Source organism: Cyprinodon tularosa, unplaced genomic scaffold (genome assembly GCF_016077235.1).
Source record: "Cyprinodon tularosa strain WSP-4 unplaced genomic scaffold, ASM1607723v1 ctg128, whole genome shotgun sequence".
Taxonomy (NCBI): Eukaryota; Metazoa; Chordata; class Actinopteri; order Cyprinodontiformes; family Cyprinodontidae; genus Cyprinodon; species Cyprinodon tularosa.
In genome coordinates this window covers 1,055,913-1,080,827 of record NW_024038092.1, presented here as the reverse complement: position 1 = coordinate 1,080,827, position 24,915 = coordinate 1,055,913, and the positions used below count along the sequence as shown (strand labels likewise).

The 24,915-nt window shown below is 40.3% G+C and overlaps 1 protein-coding gene across 8 annotated transcripts in view; it reads right to left on the bottom strand.

Annotated features, from left to right (window-relative positions):
• The window catches only part of LOC119777832 (teneurin-3-like), a 488,332-nt gene that overhangs the window by 287,559 nt on the left and 175,858 nt on the right, over positions 1-24,915 (bottom strand). Inside the window, exon 1 of one of the 8 annotated variants that reach the window (XM_038276838.1) lies at positions 11,999-12,389. The exons of the other annotated variants lie outside the window; for them this stretch is intronic. The gene's annotated coding sequence lies outside the window, so the exon portion shown is untranslated. Of the gene's footprint in view, positions 1-11,998; positions 12,390-24,915 lie in introns of those variants that run through there. 8 annotated transcript variants of the gene reach the window in all.

The window sequence follows — 24,915 nt, the reverse complement described above, 5'->3', positions numbered from 1 at the left end:
AAAAACCTTTTTCCCATTTTATGTTACTAAAGCTCCATTCCTTTAAAGTTCAAAAGATGATAAATAAATTGCTGTCATTTTACTAATGGAGAGACACAACACATTTAAACATCCGTGGGAAAAAATGCAGATTCCAGCTCCCTGATACACATCACACAATATTTGACGGCATGGAGCTGGAAAAATGCCTGCATGGGAAAAAAAAACTCCTTGACTGATGTTTAGTTTTTTTTTACAGATAATAGTTGATTTTATTCAAATATTTTTTTTTTTTAAATCCGCCTCTAACATGTAGCACTGCTTGATTTATTGTAGAGAGATTAGTGCAGTAACAGGGATTTTTATGGTCTTATTTTTTATCTTTATAAGCAAATGACACCAAAAAATAGCTGTAAAATAGTCATAATAACTAAATAGCAAAGAAAAGTCCTCCTGCTGTCTGACTTAAACAGTCAAAGATGAAAACTACGTTGGAAACGTTGAAAACGCTGCAGAGTAAAAGGAACGAGACGTGTCCTTAAAGCTGCACAACAGAGGTACGCTGGAAAATATCTGCCAGTAATACAGTATTACCACTCATTACTGTTAGACACAACACACTGAAAAAAAAAATAAGTGCCGATATGAGCTGTCAAAAACCATCAGGGAGGGGTGCACACACACACACACACAACCACACACAGCCATCAGGACCTGCGGGTACTCATGGTTCTTTTTCCCATCACAACGTCAGTCTTCATTTCCCCGAGAAGCCTGATAAGACCACAAAGGAGGCGGCCTGCACCCAGCAAGGCCTCTGATCACACACACACACACCTTACACACACACACACTTTACACACAGGGCCGTGAAAAAGTAGTCGTCCTCTCACACATTTTCACATTTTTTATTATTTTTTAGATCAAACAAAGAGAAGTTGAGTAAATCCAGGATCCATTATTAAATGATTAAATTATTAGCATTATTAGCATTTCTTATTAGAAGACTACGGAAGAGGATTAGGGCCACTTAGAAAATAAAAAATAAGTTAACTGATTTATAAGTTTTATTTCAGTATAATATGAGATTAAAGTCAGAACTCCATTCTGACTTTAATCTCAGTGTCCCTAATCCTCTTCCGTAGAAGATGGCCATCCAATCGTAATGCAACACCCATGCCAATGGGTCATGATATTTGGGTCACAATAAGACATTATCACGATATTGCAATATCTCTATATATGGAGACATTTTACCCAGCTATCAAAGTTAAATGTATAGATAAAAAGTTCTGTATATGTTCATCAGAAGATCTTGATCATTCAGTTAGACGTTTGTCTTATCTTTCACTGTGACTGCCTCTCCTACACATATGGAGCCGCTCCACACAGCTAAAGGGCTTTTATTTTAATCGACATTAGGAACTGAAAGATCGATATCATATTGACCAGCTAAAATCACGATGTCGCCTAATCGATTATTTTTCCCACACCCCTGCATCCAAACCAGTTTAATCGTTTATAAAAAATAATTTATCCTCAAACCCAGGAAGTGGTGCTACGAGTCCTGCAGTGTGAGGGGATCCTAATGTTAAGGTGGAAAGAATGCACGCTTCCATCAGTCCGAACCAGATGCCTGTTGGTGCTGTTGCAGTGATCATGATGGCTGGCCACTCCTGCTAAGGTTCACCTGATTCCTCCTGGCCTGGATAATGGCTCTAATCTCACTGCGCTTCCTTGGAGTTTGCATCTGTAGGATTTAGTTGGTATTTTAACGTCACTGTTACCTGTAGACCTTCTGATGACCAAAGATGATTCAGGGTCTGGAAATTCTTCTTAGGGAAGTTTTCTTTCTCTCTCTCTATTTCTTTCTATGTTGTTTGTATTCCTGACAGGATGAATAACGCAGCTGTTATAGCGTTAATGATGTCGCTCCTTAAGGTGGGCTCAATTAGTTAACTACCTATCTATCAATGAGTTGTTTCTCATTTTTATTTCCATTTTTCTGCTTTAAATAAATAAGGTGTTATGCTAACTGACTTCATGACGGCGGACATGTTGACTGGACAGACGAGTCAGTAAGCAGGCTGGGTAATGATTATGATAATAGTTATGACAATGTATTTTATGATATTACATTTCATTAAGAATTAGGGTTTTATGGATCGGTCTTTTTTTTAATAATACTTTTTTTTTCTATTACAATCAGATTTTTGTATTTAGTCTTAATTCGAAAGCAAAAAGAATTTCTTAGCTTGAAACATTTATGCCAAAAGGAAAGAAAACACTAAGAGTCGGTTAGAGGCCACAGTCATACAATATTAGTCATCCAAACCTGCGAATATCTCTGCACCAATCAGTAAAGAAATCCACTCAATCCTCCTTTTTCCCTTCGGCTCATTTCCTGTTATCGGAAACTAACAGGTAAAGCAATGGTTCATCATCTGTTAGAGCTGATTGTGACACTCATCCGTGCGTCTTGTTCCCCCTCAGCCGCACCTTGTCTCCTGCTACCCTATGACATGTGCAGGAGTGATGTGTGACATAACGCAGACACTGCGGTCGCAGACCACCGTAATCCAGTGAGTGCAGCCCTCCAGATAAGGACTTCAGCATCACACACCCACTCAGCTTTTATCTAAGGTGGGACTTTTTATTAAAGGGCCTGCTCCGGATTGGTATGCTTCATGCAAGATAGCAGTAGGTACTGTAAGAAGAAAGGGGATTAGAGGAAACAAGGAGAGAAGTGAAATAAGGAGGATGGACGTGGGGGTGCAGGAGCGAGCGAGAAGAGGAGGTGTGTTTGCAAACCATCTGGACTGGGTCTCTGATAAGAAACACTTGGTCAGCAAGCACCTCATCACTCACAAGCTTCCTCTACTTAGATTTCTGTAAACTCCTCTGAATCTGTTTGGAAAGCTCATATCATGCGCCCAGAAAGTGGAGGAGTAGAGTGATGTGAGCAACTTTAGGTGGGGGGGGAATGATAGCAAAAAAAAAAGGTCCAGATGTCCTTAGAGAGCATCTGGATTCTTTATTCCTATGTGCATAAACACATAGAAATATTTATAAATAATTACCTGTATCCATTAAACTCAAACTCTTCTGCTAAATAATAACTGTTATATATTGAAAGTGGAAAAGGACAATTCTAGACACACCTGAAAGCTTTCCACACCCAGCAATGCAAGAACTGCTGCCGCCTTTGGTTTCCTTTTAACGCCAGCGGCGCTGAGCGACGGTGAACTCCACCGGTTCATCACCACCTGCTGTCTGAACGCCATGCTTTCAGGATGTGACCTCTCCTGTGTTTCCATTCAGGAAGGCATTGTTTAGATACGTAGAAAGAGCGTTTCCAACTTTGGACGTCTTCAAACCTTTCTGACACGCTGCTGCCGGTGTTTAGGTCAAACTCACTGTAATGTCATAAAAACTAAACCTACATCATTGATCTACTGAACTATTTAAACAATTAAAGCTGATCTGAGATACTTAATGACAGAAATACCTGTTAATGCTACCTGGGCACCATTGTTCTTTGATTTTAAGATGAAACAGCTCAGTTCTGCTGCTTTGTCTTTTTCTTTTAAATATCTTTATGCCTTCCTCAAAAACCTCTTTGGATTGTGTTCAAATACAGTGAAACACATTACGACCTTTCAACAGAGCTCTGTGCCACCATCAGTAAGCACTTCAGAACCATCCAGACCCTTCATGCTATCAGAGAGTGCTTTCCTCTCCAGGATTGGAACCAAATAACATGAGGCAGAGTTTAGCTTCTGGCCTCCTGATTTTCCCCATAAGATCAACAGTGGCAGCCATTGGAAATGTTCCTTCCCAGTCAAACGCCAGCTGAATATCAGCCCACTTCCCTGCAGCTCCCAGCAGAATCCCCTCCAGCTTCCAGCCACTGGCCTTCTCCTGGGAGTGCATATTATTCTACTCTGACTCCACCCTTTCACTGAATTCCAGGGTCTGACCAGAAGATGGTGCTTCTCTTTAGATCTTAATCTCTACAAATCATGACTGAAAGAATATTTTAGTACAAAGATTGATGTTTATAAAGGAATGGTAGGGGACCAGTCAAGGACCAGCCAAGGGGAAATTTTGAAAGGCTATTAATGTAATGTCTCCTTAGTTCATTTCTATTGGATCTATTAATATGTTCAATTCCTGCTTGGATTTGAAAACTTCCAAATGAACCTGGAATAATCTTGAAGTCGTAATTTCAAGCCTGAGCGTTGGTGAACCGGGATGGTGCGGTGTGAAGGTTTAGGGGTCGTTTGATTTACGTTTGCTTGTTAGTTCTCTCTCATCCTTATATTCAGATTAAAGTTATCTTTTTTTAATTGGAGATTTCCTTGTTAGGTTTTTATTCTTGCTTTAACTATTTCCTCTTTGGTTTTTACCGTAAGCCTCCTAATAGTTTCTCTAGTTGGGTCTTTTCCATATCAGTGTGTTTTGTTTACCTTTTGCCAGTTGCTTTCTAGTTTATTTCTCTTGCTTTTTTCTTTGCGTTCTTATTTAGTTTGCTTCTTATTTTCTCTGGTCTTTATTTTGGATTGTTGCTTTAATTGTCTAAACGTATTTATCCCTATTAGATCATTTTCCCCTCTGCTAGAGCCTTTTGGTAATTAGTTCATTTCCTGCTTTTCCTTCTTTCTAACCTGTATTTTCCTCTACTTAAGGTTTCCATTATTTCCATGTTTTCATCAGGCCTTCTGTCCATTTTCTATGAATTATATAATCTGCCTGATGGACTTTATCAATATCTTAAACTTCATCATGCATCAGTCCAGAACAACTGATATTAAAAATTCAATTTCTGAATTAAAGATTAACAAGATAGTTTCCCTTGAAACTTTCCCTCCTTGTTTATATTTTCTATATATTCAGCATTAGGTCCATCTGTCATTAACATACCGCTGTGTGTGTGTGTCTGTGTGCATATATATATATATATATATATATACAGGTGCTGGTCATAAAATTAGAATATCATGAAAAAGTAGATTGATTTCAGTAATTCCATTTAAAAAGTGAAACTTGTATATTATATTCATACATTACATACAAACTCATATATTTCAGATGTTTATTTTGTTTAATTTTGATGATTACAAATGACAACAAATGAAAATCTCAAATTCATCATATCAGAAAATTAGAATATTGTGAAAAGGTTCAAAATTGATGGCCCCTGGTGCCACACTCTAATCAGCTAATTAACTCAAACCACCTGCAAAAGCCTTTAAATGGTCTTTCAGTCTAGTTCTATAGGCTACACAATCATGGGGAAGACTGCTGACTTGACAGTTGTCCAAAAGACGACCATCGACACCTTGCACAAGGAGGGCAAGACACAAAAGGTCATCGCTAAAGAGGCTGGCTGTTCACAGAGCTCAGTGTCCAAGCACATTAATAGAGAGGCGAAGGGAAGGAAAAGATGTGGTCGAAAAAAGTGTACAAGCAAGAGAGATAACCGCACCCTGGAGAGGATTGTGAAACAAAACCCCTTCAAAAATGTGGGGGAGATTCACAAAGAGTGGACTGCAGCTGGAGTGAGTGCTTCAAGAACCACCACACACAGACGTATGAAAGACATGGGTTTCTGCTGTCGCATTCCTTGTGTCAAGCCACTCTTGAACCACAGACAGCGTCAGAAGCGTCTTGCCTGGGCTAAAGAGAAACAGGACTGGACTGCTGGTGAGTGGTCCAAAGTCATGTTCTCTGATGAAAGTAAATTTTGCATTTCCTTTGGAAATCAAGGTCCCAGAGTCTGGAGGAAAAGAAGAGAGGCACTTCATCCACGTTGCTTGAAGTCCAGTGTAAAGTTTCCACAGTCAGTGATGGTTTGGGGTGCCATGTCATCTGCTGGTGTTGGTCCATTGTGTTTTCTGAGGTCCAGGGTCAACGCAGCCACATACCAGGAAGTTTTAGAGCACTTCATGCTTCCTGCAGCTGACCAACTTTTTGGAGATGCAGATTTCATTTTCCAACAGGACTTGGCACCTGCACACAGTGCCAAAGCTACCAGTACCTGGTTGAAGGACCATGGTATCCCTGTTCTTAATTGGCCAGCAAACTCTCCTGACCTTAACCCCATAGAAAATCTATGGGGTATTGTGAAGAAGAAGATGCAATACACCAGACCCAACAATTCAGAAGAGCTAAAAGCCACTATTAGAGCAACCTGGGCTATCATAACACCTGAGCAGTGCCACAGACTGATCGACTCCATGCCACGCCGCATTGCTGCAGTAATACAGGCCAAAGGAGGCCCAACTAAATACTGAGTGCTGTACATGCTCATACTTTTCATGTTCATACTTTTCAGTTGGCCAACATTTCTATAAATCCTTTGTTTTTATTGGTCTTCAGTAATATTCTAATTTTCTGATATGATGAATTTGAGATTTTCATTTGTTGTCATTTGTAATCATCAAAATTAAACAAAATAAACATCTGAAATATATGAGTTTGTATGTAATGTATGAATATAATATACAAGTTTCACTTTTTAAATGGAATTACTGAAATCAATCTACTTTTTCATGATATTCTAATTTTATGACCAGCACCTGTATATATATATATATATATATATATATATATATATATATATATATATTTATTTAATTACATGTGAGCAGAGTTCTGTGTAGAACAGCGCTTTTTCCTTTGTTATGGTTGTAACAGTGGCAGTTGGGGGGGGTCCTCAAGGGGGAAACTGGATAAACTTCTGTGATTACATCACTCCAACTGGAACGCTCTAGAAGTTGGTTGTTTTAAATGTTTGGGGTTTTATTTATTCTTTTTAATAATTCCAGTTGTGGATGTGATTATCTCTGTTTGATTGTTTTCCAGTAAAGCATCTAAATCTCCTCATGCTTCATGAATTAACTTGCCGTCTGACCGCCTGCCTGCCTGCCTTTCACTGGTGGCCTGTTCTTCAGCCCCTCAACCATCATGGAACTAAAAATAAATACATTTATTCTTAATGTTTTATATTAAAAGCAGACAGGAGCGTTTTGAACAGTATGTAACAATATGAAACATGAGAGCGGCTCTAAAGTCCAACCTCAGCTCTGCAGACCATTAAGGATAATAAATATATGGCGATTGTTAGGAAGCATTTTTGGTTATTATCAGACTAAAAGGCCAGAGCTGCTGTGGCAGAGCAGAGCCGTACTCCAGCTCAGCCTTTAGAAAACCAGATTATAGGACAGCCAGCAGGACATGCTTCCCGTTTCTCTGCTTCAGCCTGGCATTCCAGGATTCAGTTCAGCTTCCATTACTGAACACAGTCGTCTTTTACAGCAGAACAAAGCTCCTCCACTAATAAGTACAACTGTACACGTATAAGTACAACTTTGCTCTCACCAGCGGTGTAAAAAAAGAAAAAAAAAAAGAAAACAACAATAAGTAAAAAAAGTTTTTCTTCCAAGGACGAGCCGCTGACTTGCTTTCATTCTTTAACTTCCGTCTCAAAGCGGTGTCCTTGCTCTGCTGACTTTCATCATCGTTCTGGCTTTGAAACCCAAACACCCCCCCCCCCCCCCCCCCACACACACACACACACACACGGTCACAGACTCCTATACTGCAGACACTCAATCTATCTCACACATCCCTCTCAAAGGCCTCGTTGCTAGGATATCATGCTCTATTTGTGGAGAGAGAGCTACAGAGAGACATACAATTAGTTGTGTGTGTGTTTTTTTGTGGGGGGGGGGCATGGGTATGCATGGTGTGTGTGTGTGTGTGGGGGGGGGGGGGGGTCAGAATGAAAGAGGGCAAGAAAAGTGCAGGAATGAGAAACTGAGAAGAGTCAAGTTCCTTAAAAGCAGCTTGAATCTCATGATGTAAAGAACCCTCAGGCCCCAGGACCCCCCCACCTCACCCCCCCAACACACACACACACACACACACACACCCCCTGTCAGTCAGTCTTAGGACAGGTATTCGTTTCTCCGGCCTTGACCAGAGACGGAAAGCTGCTGGCGACATTGTGAGCGTCCCGGCGGTGCATGCATGGCTGCTCATGTGAACGTGGACATAGAAGCGTGTGTGTGTGTGTGTGTGTGTGTGTGCAGCGGTGCTGGGATCCAGCAGGTCATATAATGGTTGGCTGGGCACATTGTCTGCATCAGTGGTCACTTCTTCACACACACACACACACCCTGTCCCCGTAATCTGCAAATACATCTATAATAATCTGATAAAGCCTCAGGAGGGGGAGAAAAAAAGAATAATCCGAACCAACATCCACACACACACACACACACACACACACTTTATCCGAGTGTGAAAACACGTGGAAGATCAGTGAAAGAATTCATTCAAAATGTCAATTTGCTCTTTCATCATTTTTTAAATCTAAACTGAAAAAGCCAGGGGTTAAAATTACAACAAAAACAATCTTAAAAATAGAGATTTAGATAATTAGAAATGAATCTTTTTGAAGCAGGAATAGAGAACTATTTTCAAAAGAAAGGAGAGTAATTAGCCATTAGGTTTCATTTATTTTAATAGGAATGAACAGAATCACAGTGGAACTGCTGAAGAAGATCACATCAGAGGCGATGGATATAAATGACGGCCTAATAGGGTTTAAAGGAAGGGAAACTCTGCAGCACTGACTTCCATTCCTTTAGGAGGAACGCCCGCTTCTTCATCACAACGCCGCCATCTTTAACTACCGCCACGGAGGACGCTACCAACACACTGTCTGATTATAACTGCTGTGGTGAAGCAAACATGAAAGGACTCATTTAATGAACTACAGCTGGGAATAATGGGGGGGGGGTTAAAAATAGGAAATAAAACAACCCAACCACTAAATATGTTTATTTTATATAAAAAAAAAACAGCTAATATTAACTTTCCATCTTCATATCATCCTCTCATTTTAACACATATAAACTAGTTGCCTCAAAGATAATTTATTCAGATTCAATGGGAAGAAACAAGAATCTGGTTTATAAAAATTAACAAAAAGTAAAAAATATATATAGAGCTGAGCTGAAAGATATATTTTTGTTTCTATATTAAAAAAAAAAACATTTGGTTTGGTTATTTTTATTGATTAGATTAAGCTTCTAATCAAAGTTGATTATAGATAAGTTTTTTTGATGCCTTTGTTGAAGCCGTTTTAAGGCACACGGCTGTTTAACTGCTGTAATAACTGCATCTTAGGAACCTTTCCCATTTCTGGGTGAATCTGTGCAGATAACAATTATGAGCTCACCGATGAGCTGCTGTTTGCTAAACACGCTAAGAGAGGAAGCTCCTGCAGAAGCAGGTAGAGGTGAGGTTGGCGTATCACAGCTTTCTTCCTTTCATTAGTTCAACCACTGCTGGAATGCAGCAGCTGTCTGTGCTGCTTGGCTGAATGCATTGTGCTGCACAGGGGTTGGTCTGAAACTCACACAACTCCTAATCCGCTAAAACATTCCTGAAAAACTTCAAAAAAAGACACTGAAATAATCTCAAAAAAACACAACACAGCTCTTATAATAATGCCTAATGATAAAACTGATTAGAAAAACAAAAATAGATATTTTAAACCAGAATATTTGGGGCAGGCCGATGCAGTAATAACATGGTAATAAAGCATTAATAAGGCATTAAGGTGTGGTAATACTGGGAGCACTGCCTCACAAAGCCCCTCAGAGAATAAAACGTTCAATTATTCCAAACCAGAAAAAAAGCAGGAATTAAAGGAATAGAAAGCAAAGCGCTTGGTTCCGTTGTTAAACATAAAGCTAAATCAATTTTTGATGAAAAGGGTATAAAATGTAACTGCTCCCTTTCGCCTTATCCCGTCTAATAACCCTGCAGGAATCTTAATCAGTCGCACATGTTCCTGCCTCCTCCGCTGTCTCTGCCCTCCGTCCTCCGTCCATCCACAGTTTTCCAGCGTGTTTCCTCTCACCGTGACACTTTAATTCCTTTAATCCATCACCCACTTCCTCCTTTGCCATGTCACACACACACACACACCCTGCCCGGTGTTTTGATGAAGCCCATAATTTTATTTTATAGAAGAATGTTTAGTGTGTGAGGAAGAGAGAGCAAAGAAGGAAAGACGTCCTCACACACACTCACACACTTCCACCCAACTCGGGAGAGTGGCAGAGGAATGCAAATCTCTGGAAGTCATTAGGCTAAAGCCCATCTTCTCTTTCTGTGTGTGTGAGCGGCGGCACGGAGGCCGACACCCCCCCAACACATCATCATCATCATCAGGCCTTCCAAAACACACAGGACTAAAAGCAGAGGCGTTTAATTGTTCCTACGGCAAATCAGATCCGCTTAACCCTTTATAGGGCAAGTTAGCATTTTTGATCACCTGCATCCCCCTTACTAGTGGAGATCTAGAAGCACAAGATCTATATCCAGCCATTCAGCAAAGATACTGCTACATAGCTGAACATCTTATTTTGGCATTTGACCAATTAGATGAGCTCTTGAATGATATTTTAGCTATTGGAAATTAAGCTAAAAAAGATAAGTCAAAAAAGGTAAAAAGCTAATTAAAAAGTTAATAAGCTTAGCTAACACTCATATTTATGTTTATAAACTAAAAAATGTAAGTGCCAGTATCAGCATTAATGGCTCTAAGGTGATGTTATACCTAAACAAATGTGCTTCTTTTACTATAAGAGTGTTTTCTTTTTATACATTTCTTATAGAATCACTTTTTTTTTATTTTTCTTAATATATTCGGGCAAGTTTGCACTTCTTGTTTTTACATTCATATAAATTTTTGCCATCAAAATATCCATATTTTTTGAATGTTCCAAAGGTAATAAGGATTCCAATAACACTGTTGGCTTGAAGTTTGGATTTTTTAATGTTTCATTTTAATGAACCTTTTTGCTATTACTGTGAGGCTGGCACCCAGCGGCCAGCTGAAACTTTTCCCTGTTTAAGTCTCTGCAGAGAGAAAGAAAAGAGCTTATTTATGATTTTATCTTAATGTGATTATACAGCAGCTGCTCTAAGCGTGGATTCATTTATTCATGTTCAGCTCAGATAATCTGCACCACAACAGAAACTCATGCTTAGTGACATTACAACCAGGGGCTCTACTTTATGCCTGTTGTTTCATAAATAAAATGTGGGAAAACATTTGGTTAAAAGCTTCTCTTTGCACTCAGCTTTTCTGGATCAGATCTGAATCAGACGACGAGCAGAGGCCTGGAAGCCTTCAGCTAAACTCAAAGTTCTGACTTTAAGAACCGGACAGGACCCCCTCACGCCTTCTGCTATAACGGCCATGCAAAGCCTGAGGTGTGAGGCTGGAGAGTCATTCTGGAGCTTTCAGCCTGGCTGGGTTGGTTTCTATTTCAGAGGATGAAAAGCTGCTGCATAGTCCCCCTTTTCTTCAGAAACGTCTTCTCGCTAAGGAGCGGACACACCGATGTGGAGAATTCAAAGTCAAACCCAAGATGACATGAAATGGGAGCAAAGTGTCGTCTTTTGAAGCTATAATTGAATTAAAAGCGTCTGCTTCTGGTTTGGGCGTTATCATCCAGAGGCAACCCTGTCCTCAGGACACATCTGACCTTTAAGGACTGACGTGAAACTCTGTCGGTGTGAATTCACTGCTGCTGCTGTCTGTCCTCAGCAACACTGATTCACCAAGTCTTCTGCAGATCCAGGGTTTTAGCTCTGATGAGGAGCGGCTGCATGGGAGCTACAACAGGCTGGAACCTGGATTGGAAAATGGATTTTATGGAGGATTAACTTTCACTTTAGAGAGACACTAAAATCCTCCCAGCATCCTATAGAGTCTACAGGAGGAAAGACAAACTGGTTAAGATGAGAGAAGGAAGGAAACATGGAGGGATTCTGAAGAAAACACTAATTTTTTCTTCTTTTTTCCTCATTTTCACTGCTTCTTTCTTTACTTGCTGCCATTATTTTCACACACACACACCTACACACACCCAGTGTTGTTCAGTCAATGAGTTTACATTCAGCCCATAGACCCCCCCCCCCCCCCCTGTACCTTGTCTGTGGAAGTACTCCAGTTTAAAGGGTTAAAGCTTCCAGAAGAAACATAGGATCCTTTCAGGCTCGCAGGAAAACACCTCAGTCTGTCTTCCCTGGATGCCTTTTCTTCTCTCCCTTCTTCTGGAGGAGACATAAAACGCACAAAGCTTTCTGCTTTTTTCCGTGTCTTCCTTTCCCTCCTTTTATTGGAATTGTTAGTTTATTTCTTCTTATTTTATTTTTTTTAGAATCAGGCAGACTTGTGCTGCTGGCTGTCCTCCGTCTCACTCCTCTCTCATTCTCTCCGCTCCATGTTAGGGATGAAAAGGGAAAACTCCACCAAGCTGCTGCTCTGTCCTCCTTTAACACTCTGCTGCTCTTTACTCTTCTCCTTCAGAAGGAAACGGTTCCCCGCGCGCACGCGCCCGAGCGTTTGTGAGTCTTGCGTCCTCGCGAGCTTTTTGGCACCTCAGCCGCGTGTGTGCGCCTCTTCTGCCCGATCCCTCGCGCCTTCTCTCCTCTCCAGCTCCACGGCTCCACACTGAGAGAGAGAGAGGGGAGTGGGCGGGGCTACGGTAGGAGTACAGAATGTGATTGGCTGTCTGGGTGGAAGGGGGAGGAGCAGGTAGCGCTCTGAGGGGAGAGAGCGAAGGTGAAGCTGTGAGGTGGAGGAGGGCGCTCCTCTCTCCGAGCATTCCTCAGCCATGATCTCCCCCCCTTTCATGACCGCGGCCCTAAAAGCGGAGCAGCTACACCTCCTGGCCGCGTGCGCTCTGCGCCCGATCCGTTTCTCTCCCCTCAGCGCCACAAAATGTGCGCGCGCCGCCTACCCGCGCGCGCTGTGTGTGTGTGTGAGGGTGTGTGTGTGAGCTGCGGTCTGAGGCAGCTGTATAAACTCACCCTACTTTGGAGCGAAACAGTTACTGCATGATAAAACACAACATTACAGAAAGAAAAGAAATGTTGGTTTCGTGAGGGATTTTAAAGTTTTAATCAGATCTACTTTGTTAGAAGAAATAAAAGAAAAAAAGAAGTTAGAAGGTGAAAGAAGTTGAGGATGTGTGAGTTTGCAGAGCTGCTGTTCGGTGCAGATTCAGGCGTTCCTCATTATTTTCATCATAAAAACAACCAGATGGGTTTGATTTGAAATATCTCCACAGCGATCAAATTCAACCACATTAAACAATTAGATTAGAATTAGAATTTAGCGTCTAGTATTTTCTATAATTTGGGTTAATTAAATTTATTCCAATTTAAATGGAATCAAATTCAATAAAATTAGGAAGCATGGAAACATTTAGTTTAATTCCATACAATTGAATTAAATTTAATTTTGACTGAATTAAATTAACCCAAAATATAGAAAATACTAATTCAAATTAAATCAGATTTTCTACTTAATGGTGTTAAATGTGCTGGCTATCTTTTAATTATTTTTCTTATTTACAGTAAGTTATTTTTCAATGAGTGTCATCATCTATTTTATGCCCAAAGGATAACAAAAAGTAAAACAGAGGTTTTCATAAACTCTTTCTGCTTGATATATTTATTGATTTAAACACAATTTTTGGAGGAGGACAAGTGCTACAAAACAAAAAATAAATAACCTATAAAATAACTATGTAAATCTATCATTAATTTATCGAAACTGGACATAAATACCAAATGCATTTAATAAGTATTTAAAATAAAATATATAAGCCTGATGTAAATATATAGATTTTATTTTCATCCATGGACAAGTCAATGGTCTTTTACAGCAAAACAGAGGCACAGCCACACACACACACACACACTTATTTAGAAACACAAATTAACCTCCTAACCCTCATGTTTTGGGGGAAAGGTGGAGTACCGAGAGAGAACGCACGCTTGCTCAGGGAGAACATGCAAACATTTTGCAGGAATCAATTGGAGGACATTCTCGCTGCATGGCATTAGAGCTCCACACTGCAGCCCATGCATAAATTAGTATTAACTGAAATGATACCACCAGTAGCTGCTGGTTCCAGGTGAATATAGGAACTACATCCATCTATCCATCCATTTGCATAAAGCGGCTAACATGTCCAGCACAGAAACAGGTTTAAGCTTTAGCTTATGAATCAATGGGACCACAGTAAGTCCCCTTAGGCCCCGTCCACACGAAGTCAAAACGAACACGAAACGCTGATATTTTCCAAAAGGTTTGCCGTAAAGACGGAGACGTAAAATAAATGTGAGCGTCCACACGAATGCATGAAAACGCTGCAAAATGTATGCCAGGCCTGTAAGTGGCGCTGTGGTGCCAAAGCAAAAATAAGCGACGAAATGTTGGGCATGCGCACTAATATTTATACATGGTTGCCCTGCGGTTCCATTTTCGTGGTTAAGTCAAATTCAGGTGCTGAACTATGTCGTCGATATTGCTCTGTTCTTCCTGGAGATATTCCAGAAGAAGAAGATTCTGTTGTAAGCCCGACAGCAGGGTGAGTAGCATTAGCAGCAACGGCGCCATTGTTGTTGTGATGTGTCGCGCTTGCGTGTTTAGAGGCGACGCTATGACGCATGCGTGTAAAAAAAAAAATGCGGTTAGGGTGTAAAGATGGAAACGCGAAAACGGCGTTTCAGAATCTTCCCACTCTGAAGGGTGAATAAAAAAATGATCGTTTACAGACCCCCGAAACGCCGGCTTCGTGTGGATGAGAGGCTGGTTTGGAGAAAAATTTGTGCGTTTAGGCCAAGGTTCGTCTTCGTGTGGACGGGGCCTTAATGAACTTTAGGGAGATTTCAGACCAAACTAGGCTTATGGAGGTTTCTGTTGCTCATCCTGAGTCTGTGTTAAATAAATATCAATGACTTCTTGAAGTTATTTCCAGAATTCCGACTTCTTCCTGTGTGGTTTTGACCTCAGAGTCATAGCAAAGGAAGAAGAAGCAAAGTGGTCTTTATTGGAGCCTCCATGATCCTGCCCACTGAGGCTGATGATCACAATTTAAATAGTTTCATAATTCTGCTAAACCTAATAAATAAACTAATTCAAAATAATCACTTAATGCTATAATTTAAAAACTGTTACAATTTAATAACATAAATAATTATTTAATTATGTTTCATAAGTCAATGGTGTATTTATTTATTTTATATTACATTTTTTTATTGGTATATTCCCTTTTTTATTATCTTTTAATTAAATATATGGAAAATCTAGTTATTGAATACAACATTTATTTATTTGGCATTAATTTGATGTAGCTTATGGTACATTTTGTTAATTTAATGATGTATTAAACAAATTTACGCTACATTTTCAGGCAAATATTTTATATGAATGTTTAAATATATGTATATTAAATATATTATATTTCATGGTAAAGGTAATTATTTAATTATATATTTATTTGATTTTGTCCTCTTTAATTTTCCATTAAATCTCCGGTTTACAGGTAACAGGTTTCTGATGGCATCTCTTGTAGAAAAGTGCTTCGACACAAACATGCAGGATTTGTTTTTTAAGCGGTGGATTTTGATTCACTGACTCCAGCCTTGGTGAACTACTTCTCGACTCAGTTATCCAACCAGCTTCTTTAGCAATAACCTGCGGTTGCTGTGCAGCGTGTGAATGACTCTGGATGTTTGTCAAGTTATCAAACTTTTTAATAATCAAGGGCCATACTATGGCCATTAAAAACATCTCCACATTGTGATCAGATTAACAAAAAACCTAAAAAATACTTAAAATAGTTAAATAGGGGAGTGTTGGTTTCGTGGTTAGAGCCGTGTGTTTGGGCTCTGAGAAGGTTGCAAGTCCTCGTTTCGATCCTCACAGTCTGCACTCTGGGTCCCTGAGCAAGACCCTTTACCCCACACTGCTCCCTGGGCGCCGCACAATGGCAGCCCACTGCTCCCCAACTGGATGGGTTAAATGCAGAGTGAATTTCTCCATTGTGGGACAATAAAGGGATTTATTTTATATTTACATTTTAATCTTATGTGCAGTCAGTCTATATAAAATGTACGCTTTACTTGAATTTTTTCATACAAGAATCTCATCAGGTGTACGTACCGATAAATATAAGGTACAAAGGAACTACGGACCTTTGCTTCTTTATCAGTGACTTGGTTCTTGGTCTGCATCATGTTAGGATTTTTCTTATTTATTTCAAATTTTTGTCAGTTAAAAACTCAAAGATGAAGCCTGTCTCCTTTCAGGGTAATGACTGCTTAATAATGTCACATCTTTCGTGTGTTCTATTCTTTTTTACTGGTTTTGGTATATGTCTCTAGCTTTGGAATAGTAATATTTGTTGTGTCCCAGTTTATTTCTTTCTACATTTCTAACTCACTTGTCCTCAGCTCCTCAGTTAGTTCCTCATCCAGCTGCTCTGCATCGCGTTGGTTGGACTCATCTGGTTCTCATGTCCTCATGACATTCCCAGCAGTTTTTACTCATTCTGGTTAATCTAATCACTTTGCTTGTCCTTTGTTTGTGGCTTTTTTCAAATAGAGCTCTGTAGCCCAGCCCTGTAGTCTGCAGAGATCATAGCTGCCCTTCTCCTTTTCCTGTCAACGTTGGGTTGGAGGTTGGTAGAGGACCCAAATGCAGAGATGAGTTCTTGTGGGTTTAATGAAGAAAAACTGAGGCACATGTCCAAAAACACAAAAATACTGAGAACCAAAAATTAATATTAAGGTTTAATAACAAAAAGGTGGCAACTGAAGCAAAAATCCAAAAGTAAAATACAGAAATACCAAAATGCAGGGGACGTCAAGGAAAACAGACGTGAGGAGCAGAGAAACGATGAAGTACTGCACAGAGTATATATAGGAGAGAGAACTAAGACAGGGTGTAATCAGTTGATATGGAGCAGGTGTGGATAGAAGTGACTAGAAGGGAGCTAGGGGAAGGAGACAGGCATAAGATAGTAACTTAAGACTGCTCAAACAAACATAAAATGGAAAATAAACCAAGGATCAACAAAGCAGAATGACATACATAACTGAGAACTAAAAACTCAAAGTCCCAAAAGGGAAAACCATAACATTTCCTCACCCTTGAGCTGTAGAAGTCAGGATGGAGGTAAAGTTATCTCCATAGATCATATCCATAGATCTGATTATTTGCTGCCATCTGGCCCCGACGGCCTTAATGGCTGAACCAAACCAAACAGTTATGGAAGCGACCATGGTGAAGATGACCTGAAGCTGCTGCTGTTATCTCTGCTGCTTTTTCTTCCAAACAGTGTCTATGTGTGGGTGTTTCCTAGAAACCAGGAGGAATCCACGGTAAGGGGCGGGGTGGGGTGGGGGTGGGGGGTGCTTCACTGTCGTCTGTACAGTCCTCAGTAGGTTAAGCTCTACTGGGTCTGACAGCATCCATGTTCCAGCCATTAACTTGTCTGTATGCTGACTCATCATTCCGCTAATGGTGAGGTTGTCTATGAACTTCCAAGAATTTTGTGTTCTGTATTCTCATGCTACCCACAATGCAGGTTGTTTTTTTTTTTACAATTTAGCATAATATATCCAGGACGCGTTACCGGTGAGATATGAGCATAACATCATTCACAGATTGATGGCGGCCTCAGTTTGTTCACGTCATTCACTGAAGCTTAATTTAGGCATGGAACTATATTAAACTCAATGTAAAGCAAACTTCAAAACTTCCACAGAGAGACACTAGGGGGCAACAGTGAGGATCAGCAGATTACCGCAAACAATTGAAATCTCAATAAGTAATTCTTTTCTTAAAGTAAGTGCATTTTTTCTTGAATTGAGGAGGTAATTTTTAAAGTAAGAAAAAAACAATTGTGTTGTCTAATTTAAATTGCATATTATCTAATTATCATATTTTAAGAGTGACAATACCCATTCCATTGGCAAATCATCTAATTCTTTTAAATTTAGAATTAAATACACTTGATTCAAAATTTTCTAGATAGTTTTTGCAGTGAGGAGGTTGAGCGTCTGGGACAGGATGAGGGAATGCAATAGTCAATTTTAAATGACTACATAAGAAAGCACCTACAATTAAGCCATATGCTCCCTAATAACAAATAGATAACTCAGCAGAAAAACAATGTCCATCGATGCTTGCAGTAATCACAAATGAAACTCCTAAGTGACCAGGAGGGGGTGTGTCTAAGGAAGATATTTTTTTCTGCTGCATTTCCTTTCTACGTGGAAGCTGGGATATCACATAGAACAGTATTTTAGTCATGGTTGTGGGTGTACCTGTGGCTGTAGTTGCAATTTAAAAGCTATGGAAAATATGAAAGTCTAAAAGCATCAAACAGGAAAAATATCACTTTGGTGACTACATTTATCTGACTTCCCAGTTTCAATAATCAAGGAAAATCGAACATCATTACACCACAACATTGGGCTGTTACATAGATATGCATGAAGCTGCAGTTTAAAAACTAAACTGCAGTAGCCCAATTCCAACCCATAGAGGGCAGCACTAGAACAGTTCCAGGCCTAATTCTACAGTTTTTCTGCTGATTTAGGCTTTAAATTTTGCAAGCTCCAACACTGTAGTAGTATGGCTATCAATAAATACAATTTAATTTAAATTTAGTTTATTTCTATAGCGCCAATTCACAACACATGTCATCTCAAGGCACTTTACAGTTCAACCAGATCATCCAAACAAATTGATTCAAAGTTTTCTATCTAAGGAAAACCAGTTCATTGCATCGACTCATTGACTCCTCAGCTATCCCTCACACTAAGCATGCTTGTAGCGACAGTGGAGAGGAAAAACTCCCTTTTAACAGGAAGAAACCTCCAGCAGAACCAGGCTGTGTGTGAGCGGTCATTTGCAGAGACCAAGTGGTGTTCAAGGAGACAGCAGCAGATTAATCTATTTCACTATGATGACAAAAAGCACAGAGAGCTTAACTAGATTTAGATTAGATTCAACTTTATTGTCATTACACATGTACTGGTACAAGGCAACGAAATGCAGTTTAGGTCTAACCAGACGTGCAATAGCAGCAAGTGAAGGATGAATAATGGTTCCATAATGTTAGAGATTGAACAAACAAATTCTGCAAACTGGGAGAATAGAGATAGAATGAAGCAGAATGATGAAAAGGGGTCCCTATGTCCTCCAGCACTCTAAGCCTATAGCAGCATAACTATAGAGATAGCTCAGGATAACCTGAGCCACTCTAACTATAAGCTTTATCAAAAAGGAAAGTTTTAAGCCTAGCCTTAAAAGTAGACAGGGTGTCTGCCTCACGGACTAAAACTGGTAGTTGGTTCCACAGGAGAGGAGCCTGATAACTAAAAGATCTGCCTCCCATTCTACTTTTAGAAATTCTAGGAACCACTAGTAAACCTGCAGATTGTCCGGACAAATTCTTACATGGTATTTTTGACTCATGAAAAACATTTGTCTTTCTATATAACTTTCCAGTATTAAAGTTATTAATGGAAGAAGGGAAGGTAAACAAATAGGTTAATAGATTTTACTCTGTCAAATAATATGGCTTCTGGCTGTTCTATCTCCAGATGTGGTTATCAAACAAGACAGGTTGTGATGTTCTGTCTGTTGAGTTTTAAAGTTCAAAAAGAACACATACCAGATCACTCATGCATCAAAATATGACACAGGACCCCAGAGTGACATTCAATATTGTAAGACACACAGACATGGGCCCTCTTAAGGTTTGCCACACTGCTGGAATATTACTCCAGGATCTGGTCAATGATGTCTTTGTCTTTTTGTAATATTGATCACTGACCTCATCCCCCTCAGATTCCTCCGTGGTCATTACTTCTAACCATCCAAATCTTCCTTGCTAATATTCTGGACCATAGCCAAGACCTGCTCTCCTTCTTCTGCTCAAGGTCATATCTCACTGACCTCAATGGATTAAAGTTTGTGACTCCACACAAACAACCACTATCCAACCATCCAACTATCATTTTCTGATACTGTTTATCAAAAGACTGTAAATGTATGTTTCTGTTCTCACTATGTAACTTGAGCTAATTACTTTGTTTTCAATAACCCTTTAGAAGACACTTTCAAGGTGAGATCTGCGGTATGTAAGGAATGATAAAGACTTGAAAAGCTGAACTCGTCCTATCATTATTCCAAGGTTAGCCATGACTTTAGTGCTTCTGCTGAGCATTTTAAAATGTTGTTAGCACAGCTACAGCAACATTATGTTTCAATCTGACCTTCTAAAAAGATATGATCACATCCCACACATTTTTGGGAGATCTGGAAAACACTTTTTAACCAAAATGTCCAAATTGTGATCCTTTATAACCACAAAGAAAAGGAACCTGAAGTGGTTCCTTTTCACTTCTGCTTTAAGATTGACCCAAACTTTGGCTTCAGTCCCCTACTGCCACCTCTATGCAGTAGCTGAGCTGGGTTGGACTCTGTACCCAGGATGGGGCTCATCTGGGTACGGCGCCACCTGGTGAGATCGCATCCTGCTGGTTGATAGGCAGAGGCTCTGGCACTATGAAGTTGGCTCTATCTCAGCATAAAACCATGGAGATCCACATCATATCTAAAATGTGATTTTTAGTTTTTATATGGAGAAGACTGTGGAAGTTATACATCTACACTAATAGAAGTGATATTGGCAGTGGAATAATTTAGGGTAGCTCATTGCTTTTACTCATTCATTTGAATACCACCTAGTGTAAATACTTCATAAGTTATTGCGCTAATTATAGAGGTATTTAGTACCTTTATGCCAGAAAGTGAAAACGCATTAGGTGTGAACCCACCATTAGACATTAGCTAACAAAGAGAGGTTGCTGCCCAGTGCAGATTAGCTGCTAAAGGAGCCACTGGGTCTCAAATTTTTGTTTAAAGTACAGGCACAGAGGGCTTAAGGTATAATAGCAGCCATTCAAAATGGCCCATCCCAGACAAACGCCAGCCGAATGGCAGCCCGCTTCCATAGAGCTCCAAGCCAAATCCCCTCCAACTTTCAGCAACTCGAGTGACCCCCTCTTGCATATTTTTTACTCTGAATCCACTCTTTCACTGAATTACAGGGTCTGACGAGGAGATGACACTTCTCTTTAGATTTTAATGCCCCCAAATCATGACAGAAAGAATAAACCGACAATGACCAGCCAAGAACCAGCCAAGGACCAGCCAAAGACCAGCCAAGGACCAGCCAAGAACCAGCCAAGGACCAGCCATGAACCAGCCAAGAACCAGCCAAGGACCAGCCATAGACCAGCCAAGGACCAGCCAAGAACCAGCCAAGGACCAGCCATGAACCAGCCAAGAACCAGCCAAGGAACAGCCATGAACCAGCCAAGAACCAGCCAAGGACCAGCCAAGAACCAGTCAAGGACCAGCCAAGAACCAGCCAAGAACCAGATAAGGACCAACCAAGGACCAACCAAGGACCAGCCATGAACCAGCCAAGAACCAGCCAAGAACCAGTCAAGGACCAACCAAGGACCAGCCATGAACCAGCCAAGAACCAGCCAAGGACCAGCCATAGACCAGCCAAGGACCAGCCATGAACCAGCCAAGAACCAGCCAAGGACCAGCCATAGACCAGCCAAGGACCAGCCAAGAACCAGCCAAGGACCAGCCAAGAACCAGCCAGGAACCAGCCAAGAACCAGCCAAGGACCAGCCAAGAACCAGTCAAGGACCAGCCAAGAACCAGCCAAGAACCAGCCAAGGACCAGCCATAGACCAGCCAAGGACCAGCCATGAACCAGCCAAGAACCAGCCAAGGACCAGCCAAGAACCAGCCAGGAACCAGCCAAGAACCAGCCAAGGACCAGCCAAGAACCAGTCAAGGACCAGCCAAGAACCAGCCAAGAACCAGTCAAGGACCAGCCAAGAACCAGCCAAGAACCAGTCAAGGACCAGCCAAGGACCAGCTATGAACCAGCCAAGAACCAACCAAGAACCAGCCAAGGACCAGCCAAGGACCAGCAAAGGACCCATCAAGGAAAGTGGGGACATTTTGAATGGCTACTACTGTAGCTACCTGCTTGAGGGGGTGCTCCAACATAGATATTTTTCAAACTTTTCTCACAGTTTAGGGAGGGGGTACTTCTCAGACCGTAGGACTTACGATGAATAATCAGACATGCATTAAATGATTGAAATATCAGTCCATGCATGAATTTGATGGAGGAATAACATTATTATTCTGACATAGATCTGGAGCTGATAGAATGGAAAAAGCCAAATACCTACCTACCTTGTTTTTTTTACCTTACCTCCCTAAAACAAATGGAGGCTGGTGCAAACTTAATTAGCTGCTGTTTTTCATTGTTACAATAGTATTTTCAAACCATTAAAAATGGAGTATCCTCTTAAAACCAAGTGCAATAACCACTCCGACAATAACTCCAGGTGAACTTTTGATTGTGCAACAGTGGCTTAAATCAGACAGGAACAAAAAGCTCTGAGAGGGTGATCAGGCCTCTGTCCAAACTCAACTCTAAATGTGTTTGCCTTTTCTAGAAGCACTGCTTCACTTGTTTGAAGCCTTTTCTGTCCTATTTGCATGAAGTGAAACAATAGAAAAAAGAGTTTTGATGAATGGTATATCTGATCTGATCAAAGTAGGTAGAATTAATTTATTTATGTTTATTTATGTGTAACTATAAGTGTAGAAATCTAATGATTAAAACAAATAGCTCATATAAAGACACTCCTTGGTGTTAAAGCCTTTATCATTCAGGCTCTGATGTGGTTCTTGAGGTAGTTGTAGTGTGTTTAGTTTTGTTGTCAGATTTCTTAGATTACAGGTGTTGCAGCCATGAGTGACATGAACGCCTACATATGAAGGGCCTGTCATCATAATAACAGCAAGCTTTTTACTGTATCTGGTTTGACATGTGGTCTTTATTTCACTGGCAGCTTCAATGACAGACTTCTCTTAAAGCCTTCACAATAAGAGGGTCATTATTGCTGCTCGTGTTATTTTTCTTTACCAGTAAGAACACAATGGTGCTAATGCTGGGGCTCAGTCTGTTCATACTGCAGCAGTTAAATATCAAAAGATTACTAACTCTCATTGTTTAATGTTCGGCAGCTCTTATATTTGGTCATTTACACAATTAACATAAACTAACCAGTCTATTATGTTCATGCAACCAGCTGCCTAAAAGCATAAAAGCTATTAATCCAGTTGCAAGATAGAGAATTAATTAATGCAACTGGATGTGATAAAGAAAAACTAAAGTTTAAACTGAGCTTCCAATAACGGGGGTTTGAATGCAGCATAGTTGGCTGTGTTTAGTTTTTTTTTTTTTATTAATAACAATTTCTTAAAGGACAACTAACCCCACAGTCAACTTTTCTTTAGACAATAAACTCTATAAATAAAAGTCATAAAGCTGTTTATATGTTTACAGTGTAATTCTGACTATTTGCTTCGTTTGTGTCTAAAACTGTCTCTTTGGTGCCCTCCTCAGGTTTAATATGTGTACTGCAGCTGTTGCTAAAGCCTAGGCTGTGACCGAACATCCACCCTAATCACTATATAGTTGTTACACTATTTTGGAGGAGTGTACGAATGTCTAGTGGATAAAAAAGTAGTAAACTCGTAATTTCCTACAAAGCAGCTTAAAGTCGTAGGGAAGTCATATTTAAATGTCACATCATTCTGGCTTAAACATGAAAATAAATGTACTCTTTATCAGACCATATTGTCCCAAAACTTAGAAAATTTCTATAAAAAAAAATCCAGTATTAAAATCTGTTGTTTTTTTTCCATTATCTTCTGCAGGCCAGTTAGTTCTACGTCAGCCTGAACACCTCATAGCATCTTGATTCATACGTCGCAGCTAATATACGCAACAGTTGAAATAAGAAATCAGAATCCTTTCCTTTCCCATTGAGTTCTTATTTCAACGGCAGGCGTAGAGCTAACAGAACTGGCAGCGTTGCGAGGCAAGGACTCAAACATGTACGGCTGGAAGCCTTCTACACCAAACCAAGCTTCTGCCGCCCTGGCGTCCTCTTCCACAACATCTTCATCCCGCTTTCCTCCTCTAAATAAAAAATGGATGACGGAGGAGACTCATCCACGACCTCCGACACTAAACTCTCCTCCTCTTGCATGTTTCCTCTGTCCATAGCGTTCCTTGACAGTGTCGTTTCTAAGTCACCAATTTAGTGCTACTTGGTCCCAATGGAATTTCCCATTGGGAACCTGCTAGTACTAAGTTGCTAACTGGTTAGCAAGATGCTTCCGATAAACTGCCACAACCAAACTTGCTTGCGAACCTTCCGCCACAACAAGCTTTGCGAAAGCTCTTCTCAACCTTATTTCAAATGATGTAATTAATGTTCTGATGTAGTGGCCTTACTTTTTGTAAATTATACTTTCTTGAGAATCAATATAGATTAAAAAAAGAAAAAGAAAAAAGGAGAAAGCTCTCCTAACAAAGATGGCGCAGGCACCATGCAAGGAGGCAGAGTTATGTGACCGACGGGGAGTGAAAAGCAGTGATCATCTGTCAGAACGACTTGAGTTCAGACTGAGTTCAATATAAAGTCCACTATATAGTCCCTGCTCTATATAGTGATGGAGGGATCTAGGGGTTAGAGCGGACCTCCGGACACAGCCATGGTGTTCACTCTACGCTTGTTGTGACATCACCCAGGGAACCTGACTTGATTGGGTCCCCTGCTGTGGCTTATACTGTAAAAGTCGCTCCATCTTGAACCACATGCCTCTGGATCAGTTTGGAGTGAGGCTAAATACGGACCTTGGTTTTTAAAGTTTACTAATATGCATCTAACCTGTAATTCAAAATGCCAAAACCAGAAGACAGGTTGAGTTATCCTTAAAGTTTATAAAAAAGAGGACAAGCTGATACAGTTTATATGTATGTTTGAAATAGTACCCAGGAAGTGAAGATCTGAAAGACTGACAACAAAGCTAATCCTTATCCCTCTATTCTGCTGAAATTTTGACCAAATGTTTTTGTTTTA